We start from the raw sequence: 17,547 nt of genomic DNA, 5'->3' as shown, positions 1-17,547 counted from the left end.
ATGACCAAAGCAACTCTTACCAAGGACGTTTAATTGGGGATGGCTTACAGGTTCAGAGGTTCAGTCCATGTTCATCACGGTAGGAAGCATGGCAGTGTCCAGGCAGGCATGGTGCTGGAAGAGCTGAGAGTTCAGTATCTTGATCCAAAGGCAACCAGGAGAGGACTGGGCAGAGCCTAAACATAGGACCTCAATGCCCAACCCACACTGACACACTTCCCCTCACAAGGCCACACGTCCCAATAATGTCACTCCCTATGGCCAAGCATATTCAAAGCACTACATTGTTTTACAATGGTATGTCTTTTAAAGTACAGGTGTAGGACAGGGGACATAGCTCAGTGATAGAATACTTGCCTGGCACAATTTTTTATTCAGGGTGAAATGACACGTTTTAAAGCCTTGGTAGACAGGCAGTGAGGAGTTAGATAGGAGATCCTTCTAGGAAGTTCTATGAGCTCACCATGAAACCTCGGCCTGATTCGAGCTTTCTCTGGGTTGTTGGACCCCCAAGGGATTTGGGTCTGGGGACAGCATGAGGGCCAGGGTCAAGTCACAAAGTACTTAGTTAGGAACACTGTGGGAGTATTTGTACTTCTTCCTGGCAGAGAACTGTGTTGCTAGGCACATGGTTTAAATAGCCAAAGTGGAAGAGAAGGGGTACCTCAAGGATCCCTCTGAGCTATGGGAAACTTACAGTCCAATTCTGGGACCAAATGTGTGTTGCTGGATCTCTACAACAAGTGAAGACAGAGTGTGCCCACCTGGCACCAGGCAATGTGACTTCCAAAGTTTCCTACCAGCACATGAGGAACAGAATCTGCCATATTCTCAGGTTCAAGTAGGTGCATCTCAGAGCCTCTGAACGCCTTCCTGGGTCCTGACCCCCAGCTCTGTCCTCTGACATTACAACCCTGGGACATTGGCCTTCACCTCTGGTGACAGGCTTGTCATTAATCCTGGGAGGTTGGTCATGTGGCCTACCAGGCATAAAAAAAAGAGTGATGAAATGGTTGTCCTATAGGTTGTCACTTGTTACAGGCCACTAGCCATTGTCATACTCAGGTTCCAATCCCATCCGTTGCCTTCGTTGAGGCTGAGTAGGCCAACAGTAAAACTTTTTTTCCTGCAGGGAATTCTTGGCACCATGGAAAGATCACTGTTGCTCCCTCAACTGGCTGTGCTGTGCAATCTCAAGGTATGGTGGTTGTGGGTTAATGGCATTTATCCAGGACCATGGGCTGGTTTAGGGACACTGCAATAATCCTGGATGGGACAGTAACTGAACCTGGGCCCTGGCCATGTGGCTGCAGCTCCCTACTCAGTCTCCAAGGCCTCCCAGTGGCTCTCTGTGCTCTGCACTGATATTTACCCACAGTCTCTGAGGTGTGCTGGCCACCCCAGTAATGAATGTGTGGGTCCCAGGCAACCTCTTTTGTAGGGGTTGCAGTATCCGTAGGCAGGTTCTGAATTGAGATGGATTGAAAGGAGGACAGGAATGGTGGCACTGCCTCCTAAGCCTGACTTCGTTCATCACCGTGCCCATGCAGGCCACCTGTTGCAGTAGCAACCTGCTGCAGTCTCCTGCTTGCAAGTCTCACTAGACAAAGCCTGATCCAGTTTATGGGGCGTCTGCAAGTTTGTGAGTTGCTTTTGCCAAGCCACAAGGATGGGCCATGCACTGCAGATTCATTAGGGATGCTAGGGCCAGTGTGGGACCCATAGAGACTTCTGTCTTTCTTTGGTTTTCTATTGCTGTGATGTAAAACCCTGGCAAGTTCTGGAAGAGGGAGGGGCTTATATGAATTACAATGTCCCGCTCACAGTTCAACTCTAAGGAAAGCCAAGGCAGGAAACTTGAGGCCGGAACTGAAGCAGAGGCCATGAAAGAATGCTGCTAACTAGGTTGCCATGCGCGGCACGCGCCCGCACACCACACATGCACACCCTCTTAACTAATTAACGATTATGACGAAAGCAAAGAATTAAGACGAGAGTGACTGAAGCCACCTGTCTTCTTCCTTACTGGCAAGAATATGCCTGGGGCAAAGAGGAAGCATCGTCTGCTGTGACCCCTACAAGAAAATGAATCGAGTAGCTCATGTACAGCAACCCTCCAACCCTTGAGCCTCCTTTCCCACTCTAATTCATTTTTCTGAGGTGCAGTGGATTTTATTGATGGTATTCACGAGGAAGGGAGGGCTCCCTAGGCCCCTCCTGTTATTATGGGTGTCTGGGATGAAATCGTGAGGGAGATGCTCAGTGTTGGGGGCTGAGTTGGGATGGGGACTCCTCAGCAACTGAGGGCCTCTCTCTTGCTCTCAGTATCCTTGCTGGACTGGGGTGGGTAGCCCAGGGTTTCTTGCTCCTTGGAGGCCATGTAGACCATGAGGTCCACCACCCTGTTGCTGAAGCCATATTCCTTGTTAAACCAGGAAATGAGCTTTACAAAGTTGTCACTGAGAGGAATGCCAGCCCCAGCATGGAAGAGTGGGAGTTGCTGTTGGAGTCGCAGGAGACAACCTGGTCCTCAGTGTAGCCCAGGATGCCCTTTAGTGGGCCCTCAGATGCCTGCTTCACCACCTTCTTGATGTCATTGTACTTGGCAGGTTTCTCCAGACAGCATGTCAGATCCACAACAGATACATTGGGGGTAGGAACACGGAAGGCCACGCCAGTGAGCTTCCCGTTCAGCTCTGGGATGACCTTGCCCACACACAGCCTTGGCATCACCAGTGGATGCAGGGATAATGTTCTTAGTTGCCTCACATCCATCACGCCACAGCTTTCCAGAGGGGCAATCTGCACTCTTCTGAGTGGCAGTGATGGCATGGACTGTGGTCATGAGCCCTTCCATGATGCCAAAGTTGTCATGGATGACCTTGACCAGGGGGGCTAAGCAGTTGGTGGTGCAGGATGCATTGCTGACAACCTTGATGGAGTTGTCATATTTCTCGTGGTTCACACCCATCACAAACATGGGGGCATAGGCCGAAGGGGCAGAGATGATGACCCTTTAGGCCCCACCCTTCAAGTGAGCCCCAGCCTTCTCCATGGTGGTGAAGATGCCAGTAGACTCCACGACATACTCAGCACCAGCGTCAGTCACGCCATTTGATGTTAGTGGGGTGTCGCTCCTGGAAGATGGTGACGGGCTTCCTGATGATGACAAGCTTCCCTTTCTTAGCCTTGATTGTGCCGTTGAACTTGCCATGGGTAGAGTCATACTGGAACATGTAGACCATGTAGATGAGGTCAATGAAGGGTTCGTTGATGGCAACAATGTCCACTTTGCCAGATGCAGAGCCCTGGTAACCAGGCGCCCAATATGGACAAATCCTTTCACAACGACTTTCACCATCTTATCCATGAGACGAGGCTGGCACTACACGAGAAGATGCGGCTGTCCCTGGAACAGGGAGGAGCAGAGAGCCCCCACTCTAATCCTTATTTTCATTATCTATCTCAAAAATTTATGCTTCATAAGGTAATTGCCCACGATCACATAGGAAATTGTTTAAACCAGGACTGTGCCCAAGACAGGATTCTGCAGACCACCTCCGTGATTGCTTCCAGCTCTGACGAATTCTGTCAGAACTCGAATCAGTCTTTTACAGATGGTGTCGTCAGAATCCACAGTCCTATGTCAGGGGCTGCAGTATCCCTCCTCATTAGTATCTCAGGTTCTTGAGTGCAATACAGGCAGTCACAGGTGTGCCAATGTACCCACTCCCTTAGGCATACTAGTGAGCTGGGGAGCCTGGAACAGCCTACAGGGTGGGGGGATTTGAAAGCATCAGGCTCGAGCCTGGCTCCCCGCCCCTGGTAGCCCCTATAATGCTCTGAATGACTACCAACCATAAGCATGTGTGGTCTGTGACACAAGAGAGACAAGGGTAGCAGTGAATGGGAAGACACAAGATAGGAACAGTATGGGCACAGAAGGAGGGCCGGCTGAGTGGGCTGGGCTAAGAGAAGGAGGCCAGGAGGATAGCCACCTGTGAGCAAGAGGACTGGCTGCCTCCAGGTGGCTGCTGTCTTAAGGAATTAAGAATCCCAAGGAGAGAGAATCCTGCATTGATTTCTACTCAGACTTTGGGCCAGAGTTCAGGCTCCTTTTTCTCAGGTTGGGGGGCACTGGGTTCCTCCTAGGAAGGCTTGATTTCAGACAACGAGTAGCGAAATACCTGGAGTGAACCGGCAGCCTACAATGTAAGACCCTGGGGGTTAAGTGCAGTGTTGAGGCTGCAAGAGAGGGCACACAGGAAGCAGAGATGGGCGGCTATGAAGCTATGGTTTCTTTGGGGACAAGAGAGACCTCAGAGGATGTGTGGGCCTCATTGACAGTAGCCTTCCCTGACTTTAGATTCTTTCTCCTTGACATGTGGTGCCCTTGGTCAGAGAGAGCCCTACATGGCTAGTTCGTTGGTAGATGCCCCCTGCCAATGTCCAAGCACTGGAGCCGTGAGTAATTGTATGGATCTTAGTGGACAGGAATGAACACAAATGACTGAAAGAGAAGAAATGGAGCACTGGCTAATGGGCCAGGGAGCCTGGGACCTTAGGGGCGGCTGTAGGGGGACCGTAGGGGGAGTGCTTAGCAATGGAGAGACAGGAAGGCAGACAGAAGGCAGCATTTAGAAGAAGGTAGGCTGAACAGGATCTTCTGATGCTTTTTGCAGGGCAAGAATGATGTCTCAATTTAACATATGTTTTGGGCCTTACCATGACCTTCTGGCTTCTCTGACTGTGCACCTGGAGCAGTGGGTCTTCCAAGCATTGTTTGGTAAGCTGGTTGAACATGGTCTGGTAATTGCTATCAAATTCCCAGAGGGTCCATAACACAGCTTCTATTAGAAAGGTAGACAAGACATCAGCTTAGTCTAGGTGGACCCTACACAAGTCCCCCTTTTCCTTCAAGGTCGACGATTGCTGCTCTTATCTTAACTCCTTTTTCCTGGGGATTGCTGCTGTTACCACTGGCTAAGCATCCTTTCCCCTCTCCAGGTTGGAGCATGGAACTACTGAATGGACTTTCAGAAGCCTACCACGTTTATATCAGAATCGAAATTGTCCTAGATGGCATTATCCTGCACATTTATGGATTGGAAGATTTTAGGACTTTAACAATGTTTGTGGTTGTGGCGCTAGCTTGCAGTCTCCGGATCAAACGAAATCGAGGTAAACTGTGCCGACATATACCCTGGTACAAGGTATTTTATTTCCAGGGGTTGGGGGGTGTCTGAAAAGGTGGGTTTTCCTACTACTTGTATTCCCCTTAGTTAGCTGCATTGCCTGAGGCCCAGGGCAGAGAATTCTGAACACTACCACCCACTCTAACAATTCCTAGGTGTGGGTTCTGGTTTCACAGGAAGATGAGCCAGGTGCAGCTGGGGAAGGTGCATTTCACTCAGATGGGTAAGAGCTAGTCTGTTTCCAGGTGTGCAATTGAGTCCCTAGGTAGGGCTTCTCTAGAGGAATGGATTCCCTCAAATCATTTGCTAGCCCATCACTTAGGTTCTCTTGATTGTCCGTGTTAGCTGTGAGTCTGGGACCAGAAACTTCAAGGTCACCCAGGAAACTGGGTAAAAATTTTTTACTACTCAGGTACCCTCTCCATCACCACAGAAGCAGAAAGTAGAGAGGCAAGGCATGGCAGCCTGTGCTTTAATAAGCCCTTCAGAGGACTCTGATATGGGCACAAGTCCAGAATCGTTCCTGGAAAGTCACCTCTGCAAGCGTGTGCCTGACCAGTCGCTTTCTCTTTAGCCAGAGCTTTGGCCAGAGGTCTGCAAAATCCTTTGTGGTGGTCCCGGAGGCGGTACATTTAAGGAGGAGGGCTGTCCGGAACCCATTGATCAGACGCCCTTGGCCATAACTTCAACATCAGGACAGCCTTGTCTGTGGAAAAGCCGGCTTGACCAGGATGCCAAGTTCCAGATCTGTTTGTGCCAAGATGGGTGGGGAGGGGTGGGGTTTTTACCAGTGGTCTTAACTGTACTGTGCTTTTCACTATTGCAATGGCCAGTGTTCTTAACTGTACTGTGCTTTTCACTATTACAATGGCCAGCTTTTAAATGGAGTTTTAAAGGTTTTATAATAAAAGGTGCAGCTGGGAGAAAGGACCGTGTGTTTGACTTACATGAGGAAGATCTCGCTTGTTTGCTTTATTGGTTTCTCTTGTGACATTTTAGTTTTGCCTTTCTGAAACACAAATATTGTTTGTCAGGTAAGATGAAGAGGTAAGGCAGATCTTCATAGAGACTTTTGGGTTTCTCCTGGATTTAGGATTATGGGTGAGTTTTCTCTCTCTCTCTTTTTTTTTTTTCCTTTTTTTTCCAGAGCTGAAGACCGAACCCAGGGCCTTGTGCTTGCTAGGCAAGTGCTCTACCACTGAGCTAAATCCCCAACGCCTATGGGTGATTTTTTTCTGGAAGAGTCAGTCACTCCTGCCCACTCGGGATGGTGACCCAAATAAATGTGGCTCTCCCTACCTCAGGAGATCTGAATTTAAAGTGGGCCTTCCCACTTCAAATGACTTAATTAAGAAGGAAAAAAAAGTTCACAGATGCACCTCTCGCCTTGGGTTTTAGTTCATTCCAGACATAGTCAAGTTGCCAATCTTCACCATGCCATCACAATGTTGACCCTTGATCTAGCTACCAAGGGGGCTGTGCATCGTCCATGCTGCCAGGGATGCGGATGGCAATGACCAGGCCACAGTGTAGCAAACTTTATAATCTCTCTACCTAGAAATACAGGTTGAAGGGGGTGTGGTCTGATTTCTGGAGAGGGGGGATCTGTAACTATGAGATGTCTGCTCTAACACCAAACACTTGGTGCAGTAGTGGAGAAGAGACTGGAACACCAGAGGTAGGGAATGGGAGGCAGAGCCCACTCCTGGAAAGGTGGAGGAACTTGGGAAGGAGGCAGGCAGAGTGGTGGTCACCAGAGAAGAAGGCCGCCCACTCCAGCCTTGTAGGTCCTTCCTCAGTTGTTAGGACCCACAGCCTCAGCTGAGTGTCTGGCTGGGCTGTGGACTTCTTGAGTATTCTAGTCACTGGGTGGAGGTGTACAATCTCCACCACTCCCTGGTGGTCCTGATCCATGAGAGCATTCAGACTCCTGACTTTTGCAGACAGAGCCTCCATTAAGGACACCTGCTCTCTCCTCTCTGGCTGCTGACTATGACCCCCTCTCCCCATCCTTCACATGGTATTTCTCTGGAAAGTCTCTCCTTGCTCCTTTCTGTGAACTCCCTACTCCCTTGGTACCCACAGCTCACTGATTGCTAATTTTTGAGATCAGGTTGACTCCTTGTGGTGTGGGCTGTGGAACCTCTATCCAGTGGACCCTCAGTTTCTCTCCATAAGTTTTAGTTCCTCCTGGGCTAACTGAGATGCAGTAGGTGGCAATGGCCTCACCATTGTCCCTCGGTCTTTGTAAGACACCTTGTCTGTGGGTGCTGACACTATAGAAGGACTCCAGCATGGCGACTGCTAAAGGACAGCCTACAGAGATGGAGATGGTTGGTAACAGAGTTCAGAGGCAAAATCAGAGGACAACCCCAATTGCTTCCTGACTGGCAACACTGCAGTGTGGTCCTTTGCATGTTGCCTCTCATTGGTACCTGGACCAACCCACCTACACCCCCTTTCCTTCTGCCTCTTGAAAGCAGCCCTCTGGAGGTGAGACATGTGAGGGCTGGGTTTGGGGCTGGAGAACCCATAGGGAGTCCTCCCAGCAAGTCTGACAAAGTCTCATCTCTTAAGGATCTGAGGTTGTGCTGCCAGTCAGCCCTGATCTGGGCCTGGGACTTTCCATGGCATCCTTCTCCCTCTCTGAGCCTTCCAGCCTGCTTTTACTAAGAAATTGTTGATGCCCCTGTTTTGGTGCTGGGACTTTCCACGACACAGTTTGTTCCTGTTCTCCTACTTCCTGGTTGGGGACTTTCACCTGCTTTGTTGTTTTTCCACGGCTTTTGTCTCTGGTATATAAGGAGATCTCAGAAAAGCTTCGGTGGCACTCTCTGAAAACGGGTGATCTGTGTACGTGTTTTCTTTATATCCCACAGACCTAGGCCCCATATTCACACCCTGGCGGCCCAGGCAAGGTCATTTTGGAGGTCTCACTGATACCAGGAAAGAGAGGACAACCTGAGGAGATCGTTCCAAAAGGCTGGCTGGTGAGGAAGCCGAACGTATTGGGGACAAGCAGCGACCATGGGACAAAACTGAAATTAGGTAGCACTACAAAGGTTTTGTGTTAGACATGGGAACTACAAGTTCCTCATTATCGGTCGTAGATCAGCTTTTACGTTTACTCAAACAGGTAAAAAGAGCCCAAGATTTTGTTAAAACTACAGAACAAGTCAGTCTTTGGTTTATAGCTAATGGTGGTTTGAATATTCCGGATCGTAAACAGGTTAAATGGGATTTACAAAAGGCCCTCCAAGATGGGGGATCAGAAAGCATTCCAGTTCCTACCTTTTCCTTATGAAGAACGCTTTACTAGTGAGACTGCGAGGGTTGAAGAACAGATGATGGAAATTGAAAGGACATTGGCAGCTGCACAGGATGAACATAGTAAAGAGTCAGTCAATTGGTAGGGACAGCAGTGACTCTGATTCCACTTCCTATGACTCTGATGCAGATGAGGAGATAACCTTGGAAAGGGAGATCGAGGAATTGAAGGGCAAATTGGAAAAATGTCGGAGGGGGGTAAAAAGGGAAAAGGGGAGTATTCCCTCCCTGGAGCCTTCGGCACCCCCAGCTTATGATGATGATCTCCCTGATGAAGAATGGAGGACTGTAACTTCTGATTCTCCCCTTAGCGGAGTAATATTCTGACCCTCAAGAAGAAAAATATTTATCCAGTCATGGAGGTCCCTAATCCTGGCCATCCAGATCAGATGGGACGACAGCACATTCCACTCTCATTTAAGGAGTTGAAGGACTTAAAGAGGCAGCATCGTCCTATGGGGCTCTAGCTCCCTTCACTATGGCCATGCGAGTCCTACACCAATTCTAACTTGACACCTAGTGATTGGCAATAGCTTTGCCGTGTAGTCCTCAGTGACAGTGATTATCTACTGTGGAGGGGTGAATATCGGGAACAATGTTTTGCCACTGCCAGGCTCACTGCCCAGGTTGGCCACAGCAATAGAGATTTGGAAATGTTAACTGTCACGGGTCAATATGCTCCTATACAGGTACAGATTAACTATGATCCCGCTGTATATCTTCAAATTGCCACAGCGGCCATCAGAGCTTGGAAGTCCCTTCCCAATAAAGCAGCAGGAGATCAGTTGTCAAAGGTTATTCAGGGGCCATCAGAACCTTTCCAAGAATTTGTAGACAGGTTGTTACACTTGGCAGGGAAGCTTTTTGGGAATGCAGATCCTGCAATGCCTATAGTGAAACAACTGGCTTTTGAAGATTCTAATAAGTATGGCAAGGAGGGCTATCCGGCCTCATAGATCTAAAAGCCTAAATGATTATATCAAGGTTTGCAAGGAAATTGATGGAGCTTATCATATGGGCCAGGTGATGGCAGCTGGCATTCAAAAGGGGGACCACAGAAGCAAGACTTGCTTCTCCATTGGGCAGATGGGGCACTTTAGAAGAGAATGTCCTGAGAATGAGGCTATTAATGAAGCAGGACTCTACCAGTGATGCCTTAAAGGTCTTCATTGGAGGAATGAATGCCACTCCAAGATGGATGTTGAGGGCGCCCTCTCCCACCTTCAGGAAATAGGCAACAGGGCCCACTCTGGGGCTCCCAAACCAGAGTGTATGTAGCCATGAATACTGCCGCCCCACATCCAATTCGTTTCCTCCCTCAGGACAACCCCTTCATGTTCAAGACCTTATCAGAGGTACCCCAGGAAGTGCAGGATTGGACCTCTGATCCTCCACCAGGGCAGTGTTAACACCTCAAATGGGTCCACAAGCCTTAGGGACAGGAGTCTATGGGCCACTTCCTTTTGGCAGTGTGGGCCTTCTTTTAGGATGCAGTAGTGCCCTCATGAAGGGAATTAGAATACTGCCCGGGGTCATCGATGCCAATTATACAGGAGAAATTAAAATCATGGTCTCTGTTGATAGGGGTGTGATAGTTATCCCCCAGGGAGACCATATAGCTCAGCTTATATTACTCCCCAAATTCAACACTGATAATCTAGTAAGGAAATTCAGCAGAGGGAATCAAGGATTTGACTCCACTGGTATTAGCGCACTTTGGGTATCCTCTTTGGCAGAGCGACCCATACTGACCTTGTGGATTGAAGGCAAGGCCTTTAAGGGAATATTAGGTACTGGAGCAGACTCCACGGTCATTTCTAAGACTTTCTGGCCTAAGGCATGGCCGTTGGGTACTACACAGTTACTACTGCAGGGAATTGGCACTGCTTCAGCCCCCTTTAGTAGTAGTAAAATACTTGAATGGAAAGATGAGGGAGGACATATGGGATATTTTCAACCCATTATCATCGATAATATTCCTGTTAATCTATGGGGAAGGGATGTTCTTCTTGACTTAGCAACCTGCTTAAGAATGATGAAAAGAATGGGGTGGAGCCCGGGTTAGGGGACTGGGAATTTTTTTTTTTAACAGGGAAAACCATACAGTATTAATGAGGAAGAACAGATTACACACCATCCCTGGGACAAGAGTGGCCTGGGAAATTTATCTTAAGGGCCACTGCTAAACAGCCTCCATGTATTCGACCTTTACCCATTACATGGAATTCTAATAAACCAGTGTGGGTTAGGCAGTGGTCCTTATCCAAATAAAAATTTGAAGCAGCTCATCTTTTAGTGCAGGAACAACTTGAAGCAGGACATATACATCTACATCTCCCTGGAATACTCCTATCTTTGTGATCAAGAAAAACACTCAGGGAAATGGCATCTCTTGCAAGATCTTAGAGAAATTAATAAGACTATGAGACCTATGGGGGCCACACAGCCTGGCCTTCCCTTCCCTGTAGCAATTCCTAAATCTTGATTCATGTTAATTATTGATTTAAAGGATTCCTTTTTTACTATCTCTTTGCACCCTAAAGATTGTAAAAGATTTGCTTTCAGTGTGCCTTCAATTAATTTCAAGGAACCGGTCCATCGCTTTCCTTGGGTAGTTTTACCTCAGGGTACGGCTAGTAGCCCCACCCTTTGTCAAATTTATGTTGCTGCTGCCCTAAAGCCTCTTAGAGATAGATGTCCTCAGTTGTATATTGTTCATTACATGGATAATTTCTTAGTGTCAGGGCCCAATAAACTTGAGGTTCTAGAGGCCTTTGGAGACCTTCAGGAGGATTTGCAATCAGCGGAATTGGTCCTCGCTCCTGAGAAAATACAACAGAATTTTCCTTACCAATATTTGGTACATCACTTATTAAAAAAGGGAATAAACCATTAAAATTACAAATATTAGATAATTTGAAAACCTTAAATAATCTCCAAAAATTACTAGGAGATCAAAATTGACTTCATCCCTCATTACATCTTGGTACAGGACAGTTAAAACCATTATTTGATATTTGAAGGGAGAACCTTCTCCAATTTCTTTAAGAACTCTAATACCTGAAGGCCATAAGTGTTTAGACCTAGTACAAGAAGCTTTGGAGAAAGCTCATCTTAATTATGTTGATTATAACAAGCCCTTTCCCTTGCTTATTTTTGCATCCTCACATTCCCCAACTGGACTTTTTTGGCAGGATGGTCCCCTATTATGGGTCCATTCTTAGGTCTCTCCAGCCAAGGTGGTGATGGCCTATTATCAGGCAGTGGTGAGGTGCTTTTTAATGCTCAAAAGATGAGTATTCAGGTCTTTGGGGTAGAGCCTACATTTATTATTTTACCTTATGATCAAGAATAGGTAAATAATGTGATTAGAACTTTTGATGATTGGTTCATTTTTTTCATGTTCCACTACTAGTCAATTTGATAACAATCATCCTGAAAGTAAAAATTGTCAGCTTTTTAAGTTACATCCTGTGATCTTTCCATCTATAGTAAAAAAAAAAAATCAGCCTGTGAGTAAGGCTAGATTACTTTTTACTGATGGTTCTTCTAAGGGATATGCTGTGGTCCTTTCAGAGGGCAAAGTGGAGAAAATGATGCTTGATTCCACCTCAGCACAGGTGGCTGAATTAAAGGCCCTTTTGGCGCTATCCTTGTCTCCTGAAGAGCCCTGCAATATTCATGCAGATAGTGTTTATATATCTAATATTATTTTACCTTTGGAACCTGCTGTGTATGTTGTTCCTGTATTCCCCACTTGCTCTTGTCTTTTGCAAGTGCAGGCGTTATTGTGGCAACACAGAGAGCCTACTTAGGGCATATCAGAGGTCATTCTGGATCGGCTGGCCCCTTGGCAGAAGGTAATGCTGCTGCTGATTTTTATACTAGGCCACAATTTGTAGCTATAGCTCGTGATTCTTATGAATTGGCCCTTCAGTTACACAGAAAATTTCATATAAATTCACAATCTTTAAGACATGGTACAGGATGCACCGAGGAGCAAGCTGTTCAGAGAGTTACTCAGTGTCCCTCGTGTGCTCCGTTAATATCCTCACCCAGTCTGGGTGTCAATCCTAGAGGATTGATGCCCAGTGGTATTTGGCAAATGGATGTCACACATGTACCTTCTTTTGGGAGATTGAAATATGTCCATGTGACTCATTTCAGGAGTGATCTTTGCTTCTGCTCATAGTGGAGAAAAGATCAAAGATGTGAAAAGCCATTGTTTACAAGCCTTTGCCTTTATGAATGTACCTAGGCAAATAAAAACGGATAATGGACCAGCCTATAGCAGCAAAACATTTCAACAATTTTGGGCTTATTTTGATATTCTTCATAAAACAGGTATCCCTTACAATTCTCAAGGTCAAGCAATTGTAGAATGAGCCTATTTGACCATAAAAAACCAACTTGAAAGAATACAAGAGGGAGAGTATGCAGCCCCTCCTACTAAATCATCAACTATTCTTTATATCTTAAATCTTTTAGTTGTGGATAAGGCTGGTCTCTCAGCGGCTGACAGGCACTGGAGGAAGGATAGAGCACATAATGGTTTGGTTGAATAGAAAGATCTGGCCTCGGGAGCCTGGAAGGGACCTGACCCCATCTTAGTCAGGTTGAGAGGATCAGCTTGCATCTTTCCCAAGGATGCTGAGGCCCCTGTGTGGTTTCCCGAGCGTTGTGTGCATCCTGTGGACAACAGTCCACCCTGAGATCTACTGAAGGTTCATGAAGAATCCCCCGATCCTGATGCCAGTGTGAATAGATAACACGGCATGGCCTGCCGTTATTCCAACAAACTGCACAACAGGTAAAACGGCAGCTCGCATGAAGGTAAAACAAACAATTCTTAACCTTACTTTTCGTCTTAAAAGATAGACTATGTTTTGTTATGATTTTTATAAAGCCTCGTTAAATAGCTCCTTTTTTCATTCATGTTTACTTTTAGTAATGTTTCCATAGCTGATTTAAGTATTACTGTTACCGATGCTAGTGTTATAGGATTGAGAGATATTTTGTACCCCATTAGTCTTGTTAGAAATGATAGTTATCTGCCTCTTAGACCAGCACACAGGTGCTGGCCTGGACCTTTAAGTACTGCCTCTTGAAGTATATCTGATATTTTTTAAATCTCTCTACATTTTTGCCCAATTAAGAAGAGTAAAAATTTTCTGAAATCTGTGCCATGCGTGTTGGCAACCTTTTAATATTTTGGTTTGGAATGGGGCTAGGACAGTGTCAAGGGAGGAGATTCTCAATTGTTCTTCCAGGTCCTGTGTACTGACCAGTTGCTGGAAACAGGAAGATTCTGCATGGATTGTTCGAGCTCCTGCTATGATCCCTATACCTCTGGATGAATGCTGATTCCCAGGGGTACTCTACAGGCATAAAACCGACTTTGGCATTACTGTGACAGTCATTGCAGGCATCACCATTTCAGCCCCACTGCTGCTGCAGTGGCCAGTGTGCCCATATCTCAGTGGGCAGCTGTCATTGGGACTGTGGATATGTTGTCTGGAGAAGTCACCATGGCAATGACTGTGCAGGAATAGTGTTAATATTCAGATTCAGTTGGTCATTCTTAATCTCAACCAACAAACTGCTCTCTTGAAGGAAGAATCGGACTTTCTCTGGGAAACCCGTGTTATATCTTGTTCTACCTTTTATCATTCTGTGTGTGTAACTCCTGTTAAGGTCCTTACTTAGCACAAGGCTGTTGGGGATTTAAATGCTTATCTTTAGTGCTTGCTCTTAGCAGCTGCCCTTGGGCTGTTTTGCTGTGCTGTTTTCAGTACCGACAGATCCAGTCTCAGGCTGAAACCAAAAAAGTTTGGATTTCATTGGCCAGGAATAATCCATCAGCCCAAATCAGGCTCAGTTTGTATGACAAGTAGTTAGCCAAAGACAGGCAATCTTCTGGGACCATACTCGCCTAAGACAGAAACCCTGAGGACTGGCAGGGTTTTCAGAGACATGAAAGAGTTTTGGAACCCCAGATTGATCCTAAGACAGGTGCGACTTAAAAGAATAAAAGAGGGGGAATCCTTGGGCCCTACCTTGGGATGTTTCCCTTCCCCCTAGCTGATCCTTTAACCTGCTATAGCAAGAAGTTGTTTACACCCTTGGCAGCTGCTCTGGGTCCTGATTTGGGCCCAGGACTTTCCATGGTACCCTTCTCCCTCACTGAGCCTTTCAGCCTGTTGTTATTAAGAAATTGCTTATGCCCCTGTTTTGGGGCCAGGACTTTCCACGACACAGAATTTTCCTGTTCTATTTCCTGGTTGGAGATTTTCACCTGCTTTGTTGTTTTTCCATGGCTTTTGCCTCTGGTGTATAAGAAGATCTCAGTAGGGCTGGCGAGATGGCTTGGTAGTTAAGAGTACTGTGTGCTCTTCCAGAGGTCCTGAGTTCAATTCCCAGGAACCACATGGTGGCTCACAACCATCTGTAATGAGATCTGATGCCCTCTTCTGGTGTGTCTGAGGACAGCAACAGTGTACCCACATAAAATAAATAAATAAATCTTAAAAAAAGAGAAAATCTCAGTAAAGCCTTGGTGGCACTCTCTGAAAACGGGTGACCCGTGTATGTGTTTTCTTTCAGACCTATGCCCGATATTCACACAGTGGTGGCACAGGCATTGCCACTCCCCAGACCTTCATAAACCACTATGAACAACATAAATGAAGAAACTCCAGGATATAAAGCTATAAAAATGCCACAAAATCATATTTAGTACTAATTTAAAAATATAAAGTAATACATGCAAGGGGAAAACAGAAAAAGAAATGCACTTTCACTCATGAGAGTGTCAAAGTCTTCCCATGAAAATCAGCAAGGGCTTGGAGGGAGAACAGTTAATACATAGCTGGTAATTATATATTTTAATTTCTGTGTAATGTGCATGACACTTGACTCTCACCCCAGCTTGGGCATTGAAGACAAAAAATTCCTTGCAACTAGTTGGTGAAGTGATGTTTGTATTGGTGGGGTATTTGTAATAGGATCCTGACATGACAGCTTCTACGTGAGTCTTAGCTACACCAGCCTGTGGGTGGTGTGGGAGAATGTTGCATCTTGTGTCTGTGGAGCTCTCTACTCTGGACACAGTCAAAGCCATCACAGGCCCCTGCCTCCCAGCCCTGCAGCTTGGACAGACCTGAGTCACCTTGAGAAACTGAGGAGTCTTGTGAAATCCTCAGCTCCCTGAATACTGAGCCACTCCCTCCTCCAGGTGGGCCTGAAGCTAAGTCTTGGCTGTCAACTTGGCTGCACCTGGAGTCAACTAAACCAGGCACTGCTGAGCACTCCTGTGAGGGACTCCTGTGAGAAAAGGCATGGGGCTTTCTTCTTAATATTTATTTTATATGTATGACTGTTTTGCATGCACATGTATGTCTTTCTCATGTGTGTCTGATGCCCAAGGAGGCCAGAATAGGGCATCAGAGTCCTTAGAACTGGAGTCACAGATTATGAGCCACCATGGATGCTGGGAATCAAATCTGCATCCTTTGAGAAAGTGTCCATTTTTTTAAGACAGGCAAGTCATCTCTCCAGCTCCTTCCTTGATAGGATACTTTGAAGGAAGACCCACCCTACATGTGGATGACACCTGGCGGTAACAGCCTGGAGAGAAGAACACTGAGGAAGGAAACTTTCCTTTTTTGCCTGCTTTACATCATTCTTGCTGACAAGTTCATCTGCTCTGTTGCTGTGACTCCCTTGACTGCTATTAAGACCAACTCTGCTTGGATTCCAACACAAACTGAAGACAAGTGACTTCCTAAGGATTCTCCAGACTTCCAGTGCCAGACTGGGATTGTTAACATATCCAGACTCGTGGACTGAACTTCTACTGGACTCTTGGCCTCTGAGACAATCATTGTTGGAATACCGAGACCCTATACAGTGAGCCAGTATATTAAATCTCCTTTAAACACACACACACACACACACACACACACACACACACACACACAGACACACACACTATCAATCATCAGAACATCCTGACTAATTCAGAAGAGATGTTTCAATACTAAGGAAATTGTCTCTGGGTTTCCATTGCTGTGAAGAGACACCATGACCAAAGCAACTCTTATCAAGGACGTTTAATTGGGGTTGGCTTATAGGTTCAGAGATTCAGTCCATGTTCATCACGGTAGGAAGCATGGCAGTGTCCAGGCAGGCACGGTGCTGGAAGAACTGAGAGTTCAGTATCTTGATCCAAAGGCAACCAGGAGAGGACTGGGCAGAGGCTAAACATAGGACCTCAATGCCCAACCCCACACTGACACACTTCCCCTAACAAGGCCACACATCCCAATAATGTCACTCCCTATGGCCAAGCATATTGAAAGCACTACATTGTTTTACAATGATATATCTTTTAAAGTACAGGTGTACGACAGGAAACATAGCTCAGTGATAGAATACTTGCCTGGAACGATTTTTTTTTTTATTCAGGGTGAAATGACAAGTTTTAAAGCCTTGGTAGACAGGCAGTGAGGAGTTAGATAGGAGATCCTTCTAGGAAGTTCTATGAGTACACAATGAAACCTCGGCCTGATTCGAGCTTTCTCTGGGTTGTTGGACCCCCAAGGGATCTGGGTCTGGGGACAACATGAGGGCCAGGGTCAAGTCACAAAGTACTTAGTTAGGAACACTGTGGGAGTATTTGTACTTCTTCCTGGCAGAGGACTGTGTTGCTAGGCGCATGTTTAATTAGCCAAAGAGGAAGAGAAGGGGTACCTCAAGGATCCCTCTGAGCTATGGGAAACTTACAGTCCAATTCTGGGACCAAATGTGTCATTGCTGGATCTCTACAACACGTGAAGACAGAGTGTGCCCACCTGGCACCAGGCAATGTGACTTCCAAAGTTTCCTACCAGTAGATGAGGAACAGAATCTGCCATATTCTCAGGTTCAAGTACGTGCATCTCCGAGCCTCTGAACGTCTTCCTGGGTCCTGAGAACCAGTTCAGTTCTCTAACACTACGACCATGGGATTTTGAGACAGAAAATG

This window comes from Rattus norvegicus, chromosome 8 (genome assembly GCF_036323735.1).
Source record: "Rattus norvegicus strain BN/NHsdMcwi chromosome 8, GRCr8, whole genome shotgun sequence".
Taxonomy (NCBI): domain Eukaryota; kingdom Metazoa; phylum Chordata; class Mammalia; order Rodentia; family Muridae; genus Rattus; species Rattus norvegicus.
Note: the sequence above shows the minus strand (reverse complement) of the source record.